Genomic DNA, 21,886 nt, shown 5'->3' with positions numbered 1-21,886 from the left:
CACCATTAAAGAGCTTCTATATTTTTGTATAAATAAATCCTTAAACCTTTTTTAAAAATCTCTTTGCTATATCAGTCCATAAGTGCTATTGCTGGATTAAAGGGTATGCATAGTTCTATACCAATTTGAACATGCTCTCCAGAATGGTTGGATCCATTCGTGATTCTACCAACAGTGCATTATCACCCCACATTCCCTAATATTTATCATTTTCCTCTTCTGTCCTATTAGCCAATCTAATTGGTTTGAAGAGGTATCTCAAAGTTGTTTTAATTTACATTTCTCTTTCAATAGTACTGTAGATCATTTTATTTTCATATGACTACAGATAGCTTTGATTTCATTATCTAAAAACTGTTTATATGTTTTAACTATCAATTGGAGAATGCCTTGTATTCTTATAATTTGACTCAGTTCTCTACATTTTTGAGAAATGAAGCCTTTATCAGAGACACTTTCAGTGAACTTTTTTCCTAGTTTTATGTTTTCCTTTTAATGTTGGATGCATAGATTTTGTTTGTGTAAAACCTTTTTAATTTAATATAATCAAAATTATCCACTTTATACCTTGTAATGCTTTCTATATCTTGTTTGGTCATAAATGCTTCCCATCTCCATAAGTAAACTATTCCTACTCCTCTAATTTTTCCATTCTAAATTATGTAGCCATTTTACTCTTATCTTGGTGTTTAGTGTGAGAGGATGATCTGTATCTAGTGTCTGCCCAACTGTTTTCTAGTTTTCCCATCAGTTTTTGTCAAATAGTGAATTCTTATCCAAAAAGCTTAGATAAACATTTGATTAAGTGCAATGGTCATTTATGTACTGAGTACCAATGTACTGATTCACCACTCTATTTCTTAGCCATCACCAGTTTGTTTTGATGATTATTGCTTTATGATACATTTTGTGATCTGATACAGTTAGATCACCTCCACATTTGCTTTCACTAATTCTCTTGCTATTCTTGATTTTTTGTTCTTTTAATTGAATTTTGTTATTATTTTCTGCTATATAAAATAATTGTTGGTAGGTTTAATGTTATGCCCCTGAATAAATTAATTTAGATATAATTGTCATTTTAATTATATTGGCTCAGTCTACCAGTGAAAATTAATATTTTTTTCCAAATGTTTAGATCTGACTTTTATTAGTGTGAAAAGTGTTTTGTAATTGTGTTCATATAGTTCCTGGATTTGTATTTTATATTGTCTATCATTATTTTAAATGGAATTTCTCTTTCTATCTCTCATTTGACTTTGTTGATAATATATGGAAATACTAATAATTTATGAGGGTTTATTTTATATCCTTCTACTTTGCTAAAGTTATCTCAACTAGGTTTTTAGCTTATTCTTTTAGGCTTCTATAAATTTACCATCATACAGTCTACAAAGAGTGAGGATTTTGTTTCTTCAGTACCTATTCTAATTCCTTCAATTTATTTTTCTTCTCTTAAAATTAAGCTAACATTTCTAATATATTAAATAATAGTGGTGATAATGGGCATCTTCATTTCACCCCCAATACTCTGAGATTATCCACATTACATATATTGCTTGCTGATGGTATTGGATAGATATTGCTTTCAAATTTACATTTTAAGGAACACTCCATTTATTCCATGCTCTCTGGTGTTTTTTGTTTTTGTTTTTTATGTTTTTGCAAGGCAATTGGGGTTAAGTGGCTTGCCCAAGGTCACACAGTCAGGTAATTATTAAGTGTCTGAGGCCAGATTTGAACTTAGGTACTCCTGACTCCAGGGCCACCTAGATGCCCCTCTAGTGTATTTTAATAGGAACAAGTCCTGTATTTGTTTAAAAGCTTTTTCGTCTTTTTGAATAATCTTATGATTTCTGTTGGGTTTGTTATTGATATGGTCAATTGCACTGATAATTTTCCCAATATTTAATGAACACAGCATTCCTGGTATGAATTCTCCCTAACCAGAGTATATTATCACAGTGATAATTTGTTGTTATCACTTTGTTCATACTTTATTTAAAAAATTTGCATCACAGGAAAGTCATGAAAATCAAGTCAGCAGTTTGATGAGGAGATACAAAAAATACTGAAGAAAATAACATTTTAAAAACCAGTTTGGGGGTGGCTAGGTAGCACAGTGGATAGAGCACCAGCCTTGAATTCAGGAGTTCCTAAGTTCAAATCTGACCTCAGACACTTAATAATTACATAGCTGTGTGGCCTTTAGCAAGCCACTTAACCCCATTGGCCTTACCAAAAAAAAAACAGTTTAGGTCAAATGGAAAAAGCAGTCCAAACGGTCAATGAGGAGAAGAATTCCTTAAAAAGCAAAATTAGCCAGATGGAAAAGGAGATACCAGGATCTCTCTGAAGAAAATAATTCCTTCAAATGTAGAACAGAACTAAGGCCAGCGGATGACTTTGTGAGGAATCAAGAAACAATAAAACAAAACCAAAAGAATGAAAAACTAGAAGAAAATGTGAAATAGCTCCTTGGAAAAACAACTAATGTGGAAAACATATCCAGAAGAGATAATTTTAAAATTATTGGGTTACCTAAAAGTCATGACCAGGAAAAGAGCCTAGATTTCATTTTTTCAAGAAATTCTCCAGGAAAGCTACCTTGATATCCTAGAAGCAGAGGGTAAAACAAAATCAAGGGAATCCATTGATTATCTCATGAAATAAATCCCCAAAATAAAAACTCCCAGGGGAAAAGATGGACATTCAATGAAATGAAGGCTTTCAAATTTTCCTTTTGAAGTAACCAGAGCTGAACAGATTTTCAAGTATAGGACTCAGGTGAAGCATAGAGAATGTAGATGGGAAAGGCAAATTATGAGGGACCTAATGATGTTGAACTGCGTGTATTCCTGCATGGGAAGAGGATATTGATTACTTATATCAACTGGAGCATTTATATAGACAAGGCATAGGAGGGAGTCGAATATGAAAGTATAATATATTATAAAGATGGTGTTAGTGTGTGAGAAAGGAATGTACCAGGAGAAAGGGAAAGGAGAGATAGAATGGGCCAAGAAATTTCACATAAAAGAGGAAAGAAAAAGCTTTTACAATGGAGTGGGGGGGGGAGGGGAGGGGGAATGATTGAGCCTTCAGTCTTAGCCAAAGTGGTTCATAGTGGAAATAACATATACACTTAAAAGTATAGAAATCTATAGGAGAGAAATAAAGAATAAATGGAGGTGGGGAGAAATAGAAGGGAGAGAAATACAGGCAGCAAAAGCAATTGTGGGAAAAACTATTGAAACAATTTTTCTGATGGAATTATGATAAAGAATGTGATCCATCCAAAAGACAGAACTGATGGTATCTGAATCCACACTGATTGTAATAATGTGAAAATAAATGAATAAATAAAAGTTTTACATCAATATTCATTAGGGAAATTGATCTAAATTTTCTTTCTCTGTTTTGACTCTTTCTGGTTTAGGTATCAGCACAGTACTGGCATCATAGAAGGAATTTGGCAAACCCCTATTTTTGTTTTGAATAGTTTATATAGAAATGGAGTTAATTGCTATTTAAATGTTTAATAGCACTTGTAAATCCATCTGGCTCTGAGGACATTTTCTTAGGGAGTTCTTTGATGGTTTGTTCAATTTCTTTTAATTTCCTCTTTTTTTAATCTGAGCAATTTATTTTTTATAAACATTTATTCATTTCACTTAGATTGTAAAATTTATTGGCATTAGTTGGGCAAAGTAACTCAAAATTATTATTTGAATTTCTTCCTCATTAGTTGTGAATTCACCTTTTTCATGTTTAATAGAGGTAATTTGGTTTCTTTCTTATTTTAATCAAATAAACCAAAAGCTTATCTTTTTTTGTTTTTAAATAAAGCTAATTCTTGATTTTATTTGTTAGTTCAACAGTTTTCTTACTTTCAATCTTTATTAATTTCTTCTTTGATATTTAGTATTTAATTGGGAATTTTTAATTTGTTCTTTCTCCTTAACAAACTTTTTTGTTTTGTTTTGTTTTTGTGGAGCAATGGGGTTAAGTAACTTGCCCAGGGTCACACAGCTAGTAAGTATCAAGTGTTTGAGAATGAATTTGAAGTCACATCCTCCTGACTTACAGGGCTGGTGTTTTATTCACTGCTCTACCTAACTTTCCCTAATTTGTTCTTTCTCTAGCTTTTTAATGGCATAATGATTGCATTGATCTCTTTCTCTATTTTATTCATGTAAGCATTCAGAGATACAAAACTTCCCCTATCAAGTGCTTTGGCTATATCCCACAAGTTTTGGCATGCTGTCTCATTGTCATTATCTTGGATGAAATTATTAATGATTTTTATGATTTGTTGTTTGATCCCTCATTCTTTAATAATAGGTTATTTAATTTTCAATTAATTATAGGTCTATTTCTTCAGAGCCCTTTATTACACATGATTTTTATTGCATCATGATCTGAAAATAATGCATTTAATATTTCTGCCTTTTCATATCTGATTATGGCCTGTCCAGGTTTTCAATCTTCTCTCTAAACTATACTGTCAAAACTGATCACAGAGTTTCAGAATAATCTTCTCATCATGACCTTGCTTTCTGGTGAATTGGCAATCCACAATAAACTTGAGTTCTGACTTTGGCTTTTCTTATAGGCAAGTTTTTTGCCTTATCTTGATGAGTTTCACATATCCATTCCATTTCCTGTAGTATCCTTACCATATACTCCTAAGGGTTTTTCTTTTTAAGTGTTATCTTCCCTCTAAAAAATAAGCTACTTGAGAACAGAGGACTATCTTGCTTGCTTTTATTTTTATCTTGAGGATTTAACACAGTACCTGCCACATTTCAATAATATTCTATTTCCAGCAGCCAATAATTTATCTTGCAACATCTGACTAAAGCAGAATACTTTGAGATTATTTCCTATGTATTACTAGAAACTATGCCCCCCCTCTTTTTTCTTAGGTTTTTGCAAGGCAATGGGGTTAAGTGGCTTGCCCAAGGCTACACAGTTAAGTAATTATTAAGTGCCTGAGCTCAAATTTGAACTCAGGTCCTGACTCCAGGGCTGGTGCTCTATCTACTACGCCACCTAGCAACCCCAACTGTGCCTCTCTTAATGAACACCATCATCAAAACTATTTTAGCCACAATATCTCACTGTTGAATCATATTAAGCTTAGATTCCTCTAAAATTCCTTCATCATTTTCATTAAACCTGCAATCTAACTATGTCTTCCTAAGTACTTGGAAAGTTTCTTTCCAGAATCCAAATGTAAGACATTAAATTTATCCCTGTTAAATTTTATTTCCCTGTTTAATATTCTAACATGTCAAGATTTGGTTCTGTCACTTAGGGTATTGGCTTTGTGTCACTTATAAATTTGGACAGTGATTGAATTCTGATACTAATTATTTATTTTCTATCTTTATACCATAGTAAGATTGGATAAATCAAATCCATTTTTTTAATTAGATAGAAGTGTGATAACTTAGCTTGGAGTTCTCTTTTGGTATGCTCTTTGGAGGCAAGGATGATTTCATTTTTGCCTTCTTATTGCCCATGCTTTGCATGATAAGTGTTCATAGTAGGATTTAGTGAATATTGATTGAATTGAATTAAAATTCATTTTAACATTTCCAATTACTAAATCCCCACTCATCCTGTGGACATGTTAGGTCAGTCAGACAAAGGCTATGGAGTCTTCTCCATTCTCCAATTCGACATTTCCCTCATTCATATATTTTTTTCAATTATCATCTGCAGAGACTAGTCTAAAAAATGCAAAAGAAGTTTCAATTATATTAAATCCTATTAATCTATGATAGTCTTTCTAAAAGCACTAAAAGTCATAAGGAAAATATAAATTAGATTTTTTTTGCAATAAGGAAGTGTGATTCTCATGAAGATAATTCTCATAGAATTAGATTATGGCACATTTACCATATCATCCAGAAGTTTATTCCATTTCTAAATGAGATTTCAGTTCTTTTAACCACTGTCCATTCAACCTACCTTTTGGGGGTTAAAATTTGTTATGCTACTCAGAACAGTTTTAATTTTTCCTAATTAAGTAACAATTTGGTGATACAGAATTTGATTTGGAAGAAAGAAGGATCATCACAGATTTTTTAAAACTTCTTTCTATCCCTCCAGATGCATAGACTCTCCTCAGGAATCTAAGCGAGTTCTCAATTATGGAATATTCAAGAAAGTAGAGGCCAATACTTATCCTAAGCCATGAACTTCAAACTAAAAATTGCCACAGACTTAAGAAAACTTTTTCCTTGTCTAATAAATAAAATTTAGTCAAGGAACAAAATAATTTTGTGTGGATAGCAAAAGGTAGAAAAAATAAAAGTCAATGTATTTGTGAATCACAACCATTCAACTTTCCCCTCTTCCACTTAGGTGCAGTAAGAAACCTCTCTATAGGGAAAATTGTAAAACTCAAAATAAATAAAATCTTTTTTTTCTTTTAGATTTTTCAAGGCAGTGGGTTTAAGTGGCTTGCCCAAGGCCACACGGCTAGGTAATTATTAAGTGTCTGAGGTTGGATTTGAACCCAGGTACTCCTGACTCCAAGGCCAGTGCTCTATTCACTGTGCCAGCTAGCTGCCCCTTCTGTGCTACCTAGCTGCCCCTCAAAATCTTTAATATAAAAAAAAGAATTTATAGTGTCAGCTTGGAGTTAGGAAGATCTGAGTTCAAATTCAACCTCAGATACTATGTTTACTGTTGCTTACCTCAGTTCCCTCATCTGTAAAACTGAGATAATCATAGCACTTCCCTCCCAGGTCTGTTGTGAAGGTTCAATAAGATTATCTTTGTAAAGCACTTAAAACCATGACCTGAAGTCATCTCTCAAATGAACTTCCCTTCCATAAAATAAGGTGGTTGACTAGGTCATGTCTCTAAAGTCTCTTTTTCCAGTTTTTTTTAAAAAAAGAAACCCCTCTATATACCCAAGTCTTTGCTTAAACACTTCACATGAGAGGTAGTTTGCCATTTTTCATCATAGCATATTCCATTTAGGATATTTTGGTAGATGGAGTGCTGTGTCTGAAATCAGAAAGACTCACCTTTGTGTAATCAGATCAGTCTTAGACACTTACTATTAGTTGCATGACTGGACAAGTCACTCAGTTTCCTCATCTGTAAAATGAGCTGGGGAAGGAAATGACAAATCATTCCTGTATCTTTGATAAGAAGATCTCAAATGGCTCACAGTCATGCACAACTGTAACAAGTGAACAACCACAAATATCCAACATCACCTAGCTCCACCTCACCCTCCCTCTGCTTGAATTTCTTCAACTAAGAAAGAGAGATTGTATTACTTGGTATCAAACGTCCCTTTCAGATTTAATTTTGTGACCCTAAGCATCTTACTCTTCTACATCACTATGCTTCAAATATCTGAAAACAGGAATCACCTTTTACCCTTCTGTTCACCTCTCCCATTCCCCCAGTCCCTCTATCCAGTCCTCTTTCTCTCTTAGGCATTTCTCATATAGCATGATTCCTGGTGTTCTTAGTATCCTTGTCACCTTGACATAAAACAATTTTTCAAGAAAAATAGAATGATGGAAGAAAGCACAAAAGTAAATACGCATTTTAGTTTAGTCAATCATCAATTCTTATATTTAGTCAAATGTCAATTCTTCATCACCCCATTTGGGCAATTTTCTTGGCAAATGATACTGGAGTAGTTTTCTATTTCCCACTCCAACTCATTTAACAGATGAGGAAACTGAGACAAAAACGGTTAAGTGACTTACCCAGGGTCACACAACTAGTAAGCGTCTGAGGCCATATGAACTTCAGGTCCTTCAGGTCCAGTGTGTTCTTTAGTGTTCCACTTAACTGTCCCCATATATCCAAAGTCAGAAAATAACTTGCCTTGGAAAATATTTGGAAGCAATGCAGAAGAAAACATTAGCTCTGGAGCTAACATTTTGAACACATCAAAAAAAAAGAGAGAAAAACAGGAATAATTTGATTTTCCAAACACTATGAGGTACAAAAGAATTTGTAACTATATTTCATGAGTCATACAAGAAAATATATCTATAAATATTGAAAATGGAGACATATTAAAAATACATAGAAATTTCAGAACACCTAAAAGGAAAAAAGAAAACAACCTAAAATTCAATTTGCATATATATATTTATATATGTATATATGTCAAGGGACTGATGTCTCAAGGGCAAAGTAAATCTTACCAGCAGCCAGGAAAAAGGATATCATATGTTTTAAAAAATCTTCATTTCTAAAACAAAGATGAATATTTTAAAAATTAAAACAAATATAAGAAATTCATACAGAAGGGACCCAATTAATCTCAAAGCAACTTAGACTTGGAAAACTCACTGGATTATCTAAGATCTTTGAATGATTTTTCAGAAGAAGGAATAATTGAATAATTGGAAGTAGATTTGGGTCATTCAAGTTATTTTTCATGTTAATCAAAAGATATTTTATAAATGTGATTAACCACCAATATACTTAATGTGTATTTTTTAAAAATGCTTTTACGAGACGATGGGGTTAAGTGACTTACAGAAGGTCATACAGCCAGGTAATTATTAAGTGAATGAGGCTGAATTTGAATTCAGGTCCTCCTGACTCCAGCGCCAGTGCTCTTTTCACTGTACCACCTAGTTGCCCTTAATGCCATATGAGTACTATGGCAAAGTAATAATTGTGCGGTTTTAGAGTGACACAGAGACTGAGGTGAAAAAATGGAGAAGGAAACAATAACACTTGGAATAAGAGAGTTATAAGCAAAAAAGAAGAGGAATAGTAAAGGATAAAAGAAAAAGATGGACATTTTAGAAGCAAAATTATAATTTAAAAATGAGAAAATAAATTTAATACATTTACTAACAATTAAATTATTAAATATAATATTAATTGTTCAAAAATATAGAAAGTGAAGTTTTGTGTTAAGTTGAAGAAAGCATTAATACTGATGAAACAAGAACATTTTATTATCTTGAGGAAAAAAGAATAATTTAATCAGGTATAGTAGAGGACTGGTCAAAATTAGTAGTTTTAGGTTCATACGAGTTGAATGAATCCCCACAAACAAAGAAATAGGGTTGTGAAATCAATTAAACACAACCATTAAAAAACTAAGCAAAAACAAAGGAAGAATTAGTTTTAAGAGAATTTCAATATAAAATGACTAAGATGAATGAGTAAAATGAAAATTAATTTATATCCTTAATGTAGTACCAATCAAAATGCCAATAGGTAACTTTATAGAATTGACATATTAATCAAATTTAATTGGAGCAACAGAAAAAAATGAAGCATTGTGAGGAAATTAAAGAGTAGGGAGCAGATCTTGCTTGGTTATATCTAAAAGGTAATTATTAATTCCATACTGAACACTGAAAAAAACAGACACCTAGTATATGCAAAATCCAAGAATATAAAATCAATCAATTAATAAATAAATACTTATTAAGCACTTTCTGTGTTAAACTAAAAGGCGTCAATTAAATACTATAGGGTAAGTTGAATAGACGTATGATAAAATTTAAGATTATATTTACACCTCAGATCATATAAGTATAATAAATTTCAAGTGGATCAATGAGATCACTACAAAAAAGATAAACTGAGAAAGGGAATAATCTATCAGAATTCTGGAAAGGATGAAATTTTATCTCAATTTTTAAAAAATACTAGAAGATGGGGTGGCTAGCAGGCACAGTGGATAAAGCACCGGTCCTGGAGTCAGGAGTACCTGGGTTCAAATCCAATATCAGACACTTAATAATTAATTACCTAGCTGTGTGGCCTTGGGCAAGCCACTTAACCCCATTTGCCTTGAAAAAACCTAAAACAAACAAACTAACAAACAAACAAATAAATAAATAAATAAAATACTAGAAGATACATACTTCATTATTTCAATGCTTCAATGAATCTTTGATTTCGCTGACATTAATTTCCTTCAATGAAACAGATGATAACACATTCACTTCTTCAATGAGTTTTGTAATTTAAATTTATTTTATTTGAATGAATATTTTTTCATAAAGATTGAGGTGTTTAATAATAATAATAATAATAATAATAATAATAATAATAATAATAATGGGTTTGCTGTTCATTCATTCAATCATGTTCAATTCTTCAAAACCCTGTGGACCATAGCACACCAGTATTGTTTTTAGAGTCTTCTTTGAAAAATATTGAAATGGCTTATCATTTCCTTTTCCTGTGGATTAAAGCATACAGATTAAATGACTTGCCCAGGGTTACAGAGCTAGTAAGTGTATGAAGTGACATTTGAACTCAAGTCTTCCTGATTCCAGGTTTAGCACTCTACCTACTTAATTGACAACAAGAAATGCAGACAAGGCTCCTTTCGAATGTCTTTTACTCTATAAGGAAAAAGAAATCCCAAGGGAAGAACATACAATTAAAAAACTGAACCACAAAGTTGGAACAACAAAGGGTAGGATCACCTTGAATTATGAACACAAAGAGATACATACACTTAAAGATGGAATTTCTACCTAACTCCTTGACTTTAGAATACTCTTTATATACACATGAATAACTCTAGATACTGCCTCTTTATCTTCTGATGATTGATGTGGGACATCTAATATTGCCAGAAGGAATCTAGAAAGAAAATTGCTAGGACTTTGGAAGTCCTAGGCAAGGAATTGAAGAGATTCAAGGTAGGAATGTTCCTTTTTTTTTTTATTACCATCACAGATTTAAGTGAGGGGTTTCAGAAGAGAATGTGAGAAATGACAAGTAAATAAATGGTTGAGGAGAGTGCCTAGAAATCAGATTTGGATCTCTGGAATTTGGCTTAAAATGTAGGTCTTGGGCAAAGATAGATTGTATCTAATAAGAACTGACAATATATATATATATATATATATATATATATATATATATATATATATATATTTATATATATATATATATATATATATTTGTATATATATATATATTTGCCTGAAGTCTTAAGAATCTGATCAAAGGTTTTAAATGGAAGAGAGAGGAAGAAGGTGGAAAAACACAACCTTGTCTATGTGTTTATATACATATGCATAATACTCATATGAGTATGTATCTATATGTGCATATACATCTATATATGTAGATACATAGATATGTTCATTCTCATTTCAGATCAAAGAATTTTCCTCTGTAGTATGATAATATAGATTGAAGAAGTTCCTCAGTTAACCAGATAACCAGATGGAATTATAGGGAGTTGACCACTATATGAAGACAAGCAACAACGATACAAAGAATTTACAATAACTGACTCCTGAAGGATCATCCATACCCCTGGAAACTCTTAAAAAGTAAGCTGGTTCCCCCTTCTGATAATCATCTGAGGACAAAGTTTGTTTTTCCCCTTTTCCTTTGCAACCTCTTGTGAGTGAAACCTCCACTGGCAATTATTTTGCAGCAGAAGAGCTTAAATTGAACCAGCTCCTAGAGAAATCAAAGAATCCAAGTACCTTGAAATACAATATTTCTCAGTACTTGGCAGGTTCCAGAGGAAAGACTCCTGCAACAAAAGCACATATGGATCTTATAATAGCATGTGCTAATCTCCTGAAGTTAAAGGTATCTTGGAAATGAGTTTAGAGCACTTATTTGGACCAAGCACATAGTACAGAAAGATTATTAAAAGGAAAAGAAAGTGAAAGCAAGATGATTCGGTAATAATTTCTATTTTTCCTTTGGCGAGGAGCACAGGACAACTATAAACTAGTTTAACCTTCTGATTCCCCAATTACTGTCAATGACGTAATAATTCTCCCTTGTTATCCTGATTCAGAAACTCTGTGTCATCTTTGATTCCTTTATCCCATCCAGTTCCCAAATCTCTTGGGTTCTGGTCCTTCTTGCTTTTTCTCCTTGCCAGGACTCTTGTTTGGTCTATATTTCTTAACTGTTAGAACAGATTTGTTACCAGTCTACATGCCTCTATCACTTATTCAAACGTACATACTACAACATTATTATTATTAATGTAGAAACAAATTAGTATCAACCTTCTTTTCCAATCTGAGCTCACGCTGCTCTCCTTTTCCTATTCTATGATCCAGGCAAATAGATTACTTTCTGGGAATATATCCAGTGCTTTTCTACTTCTGTGCTTTTACTTACTCCCTTCTTTATTCTCAAAACATCCTTTCTTTTTGATTGAACTTCTTTTTTGTTGAAATCTTATCAACTTTTCATATCCCAGTTCAAATCATTCTATCACATCTTCTCTGATTTCTATCCTTTCCTCAAATTCTCTGGCAATTCCAGTCTTTTTCCCTTTACTGTCCCCTATTTATCCCTTCCTTACTCTTTCGCTGTTGATGGTGGCTTTTCTTGGGACTGTAATTTGATGCTTTCTTAGCCTGGTCTCAAGGTGGACCTGTTTTGGTCTCTGTTCCAGGTGACTTCTGAGAAAAAAAATGAGTCTTAGCTGGATCCTATTCCCCTTTTCTTCAAACCTGGTAGATCCATCACAAACCTCTGTTCCCTCTGTTCCCTGTTTTTTCTGGGTAAATCTCTGAGTGTGAAATATTGTGTGTATTCTTATTAGTAATTGATGCATTGATTTGTTTTGTTGACCTATTTTTGTTTTTGTTTTTATTTTTAAATCTTTATTGCAAGTAATGATTTGTCGGATAGGAGAACACAGAAATGAAGGTGATGTAACAACAAAATATCTCATTAAAAATGAGATTTAGGGGCAGCTAGGTGGCACAGTGGATAAAGCACAGGCCCTGGAGTCAGGAGTACCTGGGTTCAAATCCGGTTTCAGACACTTAATAATTACCTAGCTGTGTGGCCTTGGGCAAGCCACTTAACCCCATTTGCCTTGCAAAAAAAAAAAACCCTAGAAATGAGATTTAAAAAGCTAATGTGTTCACTTGGGGGAAATCACATATCTACACAATGATTACTTAGAGATTTCCAGAAACATTAATTTTATTTTGATTCTTGACAATCAGAGAGAGAAGGAAGTAATTCCAACCCATCCTACCCAAATCTGATGTTAGAAAAATAGCAACCCCAAAAACAATATGGAAAGACACACACACACACACACACACACACCACATAACTACAAATGTGACCACAGAGAGATGCAACTCTTCCTAAATGCAGTAGGATGAACTAGATGATCTCTCAAGATCCTTGCTAGTCCTCCAATTATAAAACTCCTCTTCTACAGGGATAAATGTAGTCATTCAGAGGCTCAGCAGCCACAGTGCTAGTCAGGGCAACAAAGATAATAAACTTAGCCTTGATTTTCCATCTTAAAACCTAATCACAAGCTGGGAAACTGAAAGGGGCTCAGCAGGTAATACCTTCGAATGCCTTAGAAAGAGGTGTCATAAATTCAAGGTACTATTCAATAACACCACACCTTAAATCTGTACAAATAACTCTCCCTTTTCAGGTACAATAGGAGGTGAAGTAAAGCCTAACCCAAGTAAACCTGTTCATTACCTTGACTACCAAGTAACACTCATTATGTATTTAAGGAGGTTAGGGTGGGAATATAATACAACTAAAGCTGTGTCATCATTCTGACTCTTAGTTAACAAATAGCTAAAATTCTGGATGAGTATCTTTTTCATGAATTCAAAGAAATGAGTCACCCATCAAACTTACAGGGGTATCTTCTAAGTGTGGCTTCAAAATTTTCTTTTCAATATTTTTCCTGATCCCCAGTTGAGAGCAATATTTCTTCTAATCTTCAGAACTTACATTCTACTGGATGTTTGTGATGGCGTAGAAGGAGGGGAACAATATGAATACAGATAATGAAGTGTAAATAGATACAAAGTAAATATAAAGCAATTATTTTGAATGGCCCAAAGAATGTTATATATTTGAAGTTAGAAGACCTAGTTCAAATTCCTCTTGTGACACTTCCTACATGTGTGACTTAATTTCTTTGATTCTCAATTTTCTCATCTATAAAATGAGGGGATTAGACTTTATGATCTGAAAGGCCCTTCCCAGCTCTGTGTCAGATGGTCTTGTGCCAGTAATTAGAGGAAACAGAAAAGGTTCTGTGTGAAAATAGCACTTTGTAATTTATCATTTACATTTTTATAAAAACATCTTGGACTGGATTGGTGAAAACTCAAACTGTATGCCAATGGTTAAATTTTTCAGTGTGATTATTTATACCTTGAAAATCAGCCAACACTACAAATCAGAACTTGGTTTATTGTCTTGTTGATTATCTTTCAGGGGTGGGGAACCTTTTTTTTCTGCCAAGGGCCATTTGTATATTTATAACATCACTCAAGAATTATATTTGGTCAAACAGTTGAATTAATTCAATCCTAGAAAGCTGTTAGATTTATTGAATTTTAAGTCTCACCTGTGGCTGCCTTGGTAACACCAAAACAATAGAAACCTGAAGGCTGTGGAGGTGCCCCAGTTTTAGATTTTAAAAAGAGATAGAGAAAGTATTGATAATGCAAATGAACTTTAAGAATGTGTCATAGGAACATTTTTTTCTTTTTTTAAAAAAAAGAAGACAAATGTTAGGACATCCAAGAAAATATCTCTTCTTAGAATAACAAGAACTCTGAAACTGCTGAGATTTCAGAGTAAAGGAGCATTAGTAATACATATTCTGGAAATAGACTTTTGATCCTGAAAAATTTATCCATGTGCATGTGCAGTCAGGAAAAAAGTATGCATTTTTTGGGAAAAATGTTCATTCTGAAATGCCATTTCATATTTGAAATATACAAATGAACATAAAATACAATTATGTATATATGCAACAATAGATATTTGTATATATTGATTTATATATATTAAAGTAAGAACAGATATACATATATATGATATTAGTCAAAATGTGAATATTTAATCTGTGAGAAGAGGTTATTTGTGAATTATATTTGTTTATGCTAATCTTGTCTCATTGGCAAATATAATCAAGTCACGAGTATAGTGTGATATATTAGAGATATTAAAACATATATTTCAAGCAGTCAAATCCTACTGAAGACAATATAAATTATTTTTAATACTTCCTTTATGTGAGAACTCCCAATCCATGCAGATTTTAACTTCTATATGACTTGGTTCATGATTTTCCAGGGTCACACTGCCAAAAAAAATCATTGCTATAATAATGTAATAAAACAGAATGGCCTTCATCTAACAGAAATATAGCACCTTGTTGGTCCCTCATTTCAAAGTAGCTTGATATGACATGTCAAGGCTTGTAAACTGTTCATATATCCTTCTAGTACTTAAGGAGGCTTTTGGGTCATCAAAGTAGTACTTTGGTGGAGGGAATTACTAGATAGCTAGCTTAGAGGTCAATAAGACAAGTTCAAGTTCTGCCCCAACATATGCTGATTCTATGACCTTGGTTAAATCATTGAGCCACTCAGAGTTCTAGACAACTATCTATAACTCCAAGTTGCAAAGATGATGGCAACTTGAATTAATAAAGGAAATTCCCTAAAGCAATGAAATCACACTCTCAGTCCCTATTCCGAATTACTATTTTTTAGTGCTGCAAAAAAATCTTCCTCTTAATTTTGAGATCCTATGTTCATATTTGCATCAGAGCAGGATTCTCATAATTCAGAAAGGAGACATCAGAACCAAAAAATCTGGATGGGGTGGATTGTATAGAAAGCCATGCAACAGGAAAGAAAAATTAGAAATTGTCAAACCACAATCCTCTGTTTAGCCTCTCAGTTACGAAATAAAACTTACTGCATAGTCCACTCTCCTTAAAAGGATTACTATAGTAAAAAAAGCTTCCACCTTTGCTTTCCACTAGGATTTCAAAACAATCCACACTGCTAATATTTGCTCTTGTCATGCCCACTTCACATAATCCTAGCATTCTTCAACTACCCCTGACCTCTTTTTTCTTTTAACTTCAATTCTAAACAAAAATAGCTTTGATAGTGATGAAAGAATAGACAGATGAACAGAGCAGGTAATTGCAAAAACACTTTATGCTGTGCTTCAAGTTGGTTCTTGTACCAAGCAAAACTAAAAAAGACACATTTGTATGACATATTGAGGGAATTACAATAAGAATGTCAAGTAGTTCAAATCTTATTAGTATAAAACATAATCCATTGTTTTTTAAAACAAGGAAAGTGAGGGCTGGCTAGGTGGCGTAGTGGATAAAGCACCAGCCCTGGAGTCAGGAGTACCTGGGTTCAAATCCGGTCTCAGACACTTAATAATTACCTAGCTGTGTGGCCTTGGGCAAGCAACTTAACCCTGTTTGCCTTGCAAAAACCTAAAAAAAATAAGGAAAGTGAAGGAGAGTATCTCAGATTTAATTGACTTTCTTAGTGCACATATGATCTTTAAGAAAAAGGTTACTACATCATTGGGATTTGACAAACCTATATATTCCCCTTTGCAATTAATTAGCAAAGCTCTTGACACTATAGGCTTCTCAACTTTATGATGTTGCAAAGTCTATCATTTCTCACTATTTTCATTTCCTACAGATAATGTTGTGTGTGTGTGTGTGTGTGTGTGTGTGTGTGTGTGTGTCACTGTGTCTATGTGTCTATGTGTAAGATTTGAGGAGGAATGGAGAGAGGAAGGAGAACCAAATTGTAATGCATCATAGAACTGGGTCTCTCAGACATAAGGTATTTTGTGTTCACAAAAACCCATCATTGTGATTCATTGGTTGATCCTTATAACATTTCTAGATAGTTGATGAGTGTCATTGTTCACATCTGGCAGCTGAGGAAAATATCTCAGAATTGTTGAGCTTGGCTCTAACTTTAGGGCCTACAGGTCACCAGCCCTGATGTACTTAAGGCTAGCACCATTTTTTTTTTGTCCAAAGTCAAAGACAGATTCATTCATTTATTCATTAAATATTTATTGATCTATTTCAAGATATCAAAAATTCATTTCTAATATGAGATAATTGCTTATTTCACTGTAGCTGGAAACCTTTTAAAAGAAGGATATACTATGGTGAAAAATTCTTTTGTCTCCATTTGGTTAGTGAGGGTGATGAGGGAATGAGTGCTGATTTTCAGACAGTCCAGAGGAATTAGGAAAAAATACCAAACTGGAAGCAAAGGCTTTCTCAGAACAATTTTTGCTGTGCCTGTAGTTTGGGGAAAATCATCATCATAGGTAGCATTAATATAACATTTCATTCAAATATTACCTCATTTGATCCTCATAACAATCTTTGGAGGAAAGTTCTATTATTATCCCCATTTTACAGATGAGGAAACTGAGGCAAATATAAGTCAAGGAATTTGCTCACAGAACTACTAGGTGTCTGAGGTCAGATGGAATTCATATTTTCCTGACCAGTCCCAGCACTGCATCTACTGAGCCCACCTAAAACATCAAACAAACATACTGGGGTTACTCATCTCTGAAGTTAAAACCCCATTAATTCATTAATAAAGCTTTTATTAAGGATCCATGATATACAAGGCCACACGATGAGTGCTGGGGATACAAAAAAAACAAAAAACAAAAAGAAAGGACAAAAATATACAAAAACTAAAACAAAGCCACCAAGGAGCTTACAGGGGAAATCACATTTACATATATAATTAAGTTATGTAAATAACCTAGCATCATTGATGGAATAAGACACTGATAACTAGAGAGATTAGGAAGGATTTCACATGTGACATTTTCCTTGATCTTTGCTTCGAAGAAAGCTTCCAAGTGATGAAGATGAGGAGGTGGGGATGGGGCATAACTCTATTAACTAAGGAAATAATTCTGGAAGGCCAAATGCTAAATTAGATTCTCATAATTCTTGTCTTTAGAGACAAACATGGAGCCACTGAAACTACTTCAGCAGATCTAAGCCTTAGGAATATCTGTGTGTGAAGGGTGGGATTCTTGCTCCTATGCCTCATCCTACCATGGAAAATGACCTTAGATTCCTAAAACTTTGCAAATAAAAATCTGGTAGATTTCACCATGTTGAAAAAAGTTGATATTAACTCTTGTAACCCCAAAATTCTATCTTCTGAGAACCAAAGAAACTAATTAACAGAAGCAGTTATGTCAGTAGACTGGGTTTGTATCAGTTTTAAAAAATCATGGCAACACATGGAACAAAGAAAATTTATTACTGGAGAGAAGATTGGCTAATCACATGGCAAGAATGGGCAGTCTAATGGAATTCATGGGTATAAGTCAGAAGACCTTTTTGTGGTGACTGTGGGATGCCATGGATGTCATGGATGACCAGGAATGAATGACTTTTCTTCTGAACCAATAGAAGGTATTCTTGAATTTATGAGATTGTAGATCTATTTGACCACTCAGAGTGAAGGATAGATTAGAAAGAGGAAAAGTGGATTTGGAGAAACCATTTTGAAAGCTCTTAAAAATGATGCAGAGCAGAAGAAATGAGGCCTACACTAGGGTTTTTGACCTGTAAATGGAAAGGAGATAGCTATGAGAGTTGGTATAGTAAAAAGAATCAGTAAGCCTTTGTAGTTTTTTGGATATTGGAGGATAAAAGAGTCAATGATGATTTTAAGAATGCAAAACTGAATGACTTGAAAGGATTCTAGGCCAGGCCTGGGTTTTGAAGAAAAGATAATGAATTCTAGTTTGGATACATTGATTGGAGATACCTAAAGAATAGCTGGATACCATGGAAACATTGTAAAGACTAATAGACTGCCTTCTGTGGGGGGTGGAGGGAGGGAAGCAAGATTCTGAGAAAAATTGTAAAATTCAAAATAAATTAAAATAAAAAAGAATAGCTGGAGGTCAGTCTCAAACTCACCTTAGCCAGTAGGCAAGCCACACAGCTCCCTTGGGAAAGTATCAGCCTCTCCATGGTTCTCTAAGAATTCACCTTATTAGGCCAAGGCCGTTTTTTTATGTGGGTCTATACAGTTTAATTCTTGGTTTGAGCCCCTACTCAATGGAAAAAAAGAAGCCCCAAACCTCTGTCTCTTCCCATATTTCAATGGACTTTGATCATTAAAAATAGATTTAATAACATAAGCATGGCTTAACTATCTAGTTTCTGTGTGACCAGAGAAATAAAAGAGAAGAAAAACATTAGGTGCATCGTAAACAATTAAAATTTGGCAGTTGAGTGGCACAGTGGAAAGAGCACTAGATTTGCAGTCAGGAAGACCAGAGTTTAATTTAGCCTCAGATATTATCCAGCTGTGTGACAGCTAACTTGGGAAAGTCATTAAACCTCTCTCAGTCTCAGTTTTCTCATCTATGAAATGGATCTCTTAGGGTTGTAGTGAAGATTAAATAAAATGATATTTGTAATGTTTAAAATCTTAAAACACTAGATAAATGGTAGATATTTAGCTATTACCTATGTGGATTACATAACTACTACTTGAAGACCTGAGTCATACTTACCTAATCTATAGGAGGGGTTCTTAACTTAGGATTCATGGTCTTAAAAAAAATTTTTTTTGATGACTGTCCTTCAATATATTTCCTTTGTATTTTATACATTAATTTTTTTCTAAGAAGGTGCCAATCTATTGTACAGTCATTTAGTCATGTCCCTATGGACTACATTTTCCATGGAGTTTTCTTGGCAAAGATACTGGAGTGGTTTAAGGCCAGATTTGACCTCAGTTCTTCCTGACTCTAGGCCTAGTGTTTTATCCACTGAGTCATCTAACTTCCCCCAAGAGAAGCTTAGTTTTTACTACAATGCCAAAGGGGTTTATAACAATAGCAATAAAAGGTTAAGAACCCTTGGTCTACTGGGATGACAATACCCATGAATTCCTGAAAATACTTCAAGTAATTAAATTAATCTACTTCCTATTAGTTACTACTACCCAGAATTGTCAAATATCCTCAAGTCTGTCATTATATCTAATAGTAGTTTGCACGTGTCACTTCTGTTTCCCTTTTCTCCTCATTCCCTCCAAGCCACTTTACTAATCATAGTGTTATGAAACAACAAAGTACAACCAAACTAAAAAAACTTGGGTCAGTTCCCAAGTTGATGTCTTTCCACTCTCAATTCTCTTGATGCAATCTTTGACTACTCTGCAGTAGGCTTGGCCATATGACCTCTGATTCTAGCTCTAATCACTAAGGGGAGCAATAGAGCAGAATCAAGGGATGATTAGGTCCAAAGGAGTTCCCTTCAGGTTCCATTCCTCCACTTCTCTCTTAAGACACCACTGCTCCAATAACTTCCAGATAACCGGTATCTCATATCCTTTTTTCTTTTTATTTATTTTGGGGTTTTTAATTTTTTTCAACCATATGGTCATATATATTTTTAGGTTACAAAATCTCACTCTACCCTCCCTCCCCACACCCTTCCCCTCAGTGGTGAATGGTCAAGTTAGCATTGTACATACATATTTTTGATAAACATGTTTACAGACTAGTCATTTTGGAATGAGGAATTAAGATTAAGGGAAAGAAATACGTAAGAGATAATTTTTATAAAGGTTCATCAGATTCTGAAGGGTTTTTTGGTTTATTTTGTTTTGTTTTTCTTCCTCTGGATTGGGCTCACATCCTTTTAGTCCTGAAATAATATTGTTTTGTTTTAAAGACCTCATTAAAGGACTAATATGAAATATAGAAAGGATAGCTCATCAGATAGGGCAAAGTTAAAACTCTCATTAATGTAGACTCATAAAGGAACACATTGAAAGAATCATCAGTCAATCGCAACTTGATATGAAGGATCTATGGATATGTGGAAGAGTGACAGAATGCAACTACCTCTAAAAATTTAAAAAATGAATATTATACAGATGACAGTGAAGAGGTATATATTGGGTATGAACAGGCTACATTGAACCAACTGATGAACTCTAAATAAGAACAGGAATAAAAGATATTTTCAAAGAATTGAAATTAAAGAAATTGAAAGAGAAATGACAGGTGGAAGAATATTTCACTAGAACCCTTCTAATATTAGGAAAATTTTTCAGTATATCAGGTAAGCCCTCTGTACTTGATTTTTGGGAAGCTATGTAAAAGAGTCACACACTTGGATAGGTATGAATCAAGCACCATATTCATATTTGGAAAAAAACACCTGAATTAGTGAGTTTACAGACCTATTTGAGATTGAAGTTATTTTCAAATGGGAAGGAGGTATAACTGAAGAAAACAAAGGTCCCAGAAGGCCAGGGATGCCAACATCTACTTTTGTCTGATCATAATTCTGCCCAGTGATAACCCTCTAGTCCCCTCACCCCTGCCCCTTAGATATTTAAATTAACTCCTGGAAAATATGGGTGTTGGGACTGATTATCAAGCAGGTGGACTTGGTTATTGCCTTTATCCTTATTAGAATACAGTAGTAGAGTGAAGCATGAGCCACCAGTGGGTTCGTCTTTCCCACCCCCCAACCCTTTTTTTAGTAGATCAGTCTCTTTTCAGGAGCCACTATTTATAGTCAATGAAAACAAAATGCCCCAAATTACATTGCCCCATGTTGCTAGGAAACAGATTCAAAAGATTCATTTGCCTGTGTTTCTATCTCAGTTGTGTAAGAACTTGTATGTATGAGCTTTCAGACTCCCACAGTGCTCACTCTCTCTCTCTCTCTCTCTCTCTCTCTCTCTCTCTCTCTCTCTCTCTCTCTCTCTCTCTCTCTCTCTCTCCACCTACTATGGAGCTGCTTTGTCAGGGGTTCATGTTTCCCCCCCAAGGAGTTCCCATACTCCTCTTCACTGCCTGGCAGTAATAGTTTTCTACTTTCCTCTCTTCAGAGCTCAATATTGGCATTAACTCTCTCTCTACTATTGCCTTCCTTTTAATACATCCAAGGTCGGGTTAAGTCATGCCCTGAGAAAAGAAGACAACTGTCCCTAAAATGGCAGAGAGTGCTGTCAGCTTGAGCCCCAGTGTCGTTTTACTTTGGTGACTTTGTTTGTTCCCACTTGAGGGTGAACGA

At 34.0% G+C, this 21,886-nt stretch overlaps 1 long non-coding RNA gene across 1 annotated transcript; it reads right to left on the bottom strand.

Annotated features, from left to right (window-relative positions):
• Positions 1 to 5,663: 5,663 nt before the first annotated feature.
• LOC141493830 (uncharacterized) lies at positions 5,664 to 7,860 on the bottom strand. Its single transcript, XR_012470329.1, has 3 exons — positions 7,746 to 7,860; positions 7,047 to 7,131; positions 5,664 to 5,738 (listed from the first exon to the last, which is right to left on the bottom strand). It is a non-coding gene; the product is annotated as an uncharacterized LOC141493830 (long non-coding RNA).
• Positions 7,861 to 21,886: the final 14,026 nt, after the last annotated feature.

This window comes from Macrotis lagotis, chromosome 7 (genome assembly GCF_037893015.1).
Source record: "Macrotis lagotis isolate mMagLag1 chromosome 7, bilby.v1.9.chrom.fasta, whole genome shotgun sequence".
NCBI lineage: Eukaryota > Metazoa > Chordata > Mammalia > Peramelemorphia > Peramelidae > Macrotis > Macrotis lagotis.
Note: the sequence above shows the minus strand (reverse complement) of the source record. Positions and strands in the feature narration are given on the sequence as shown.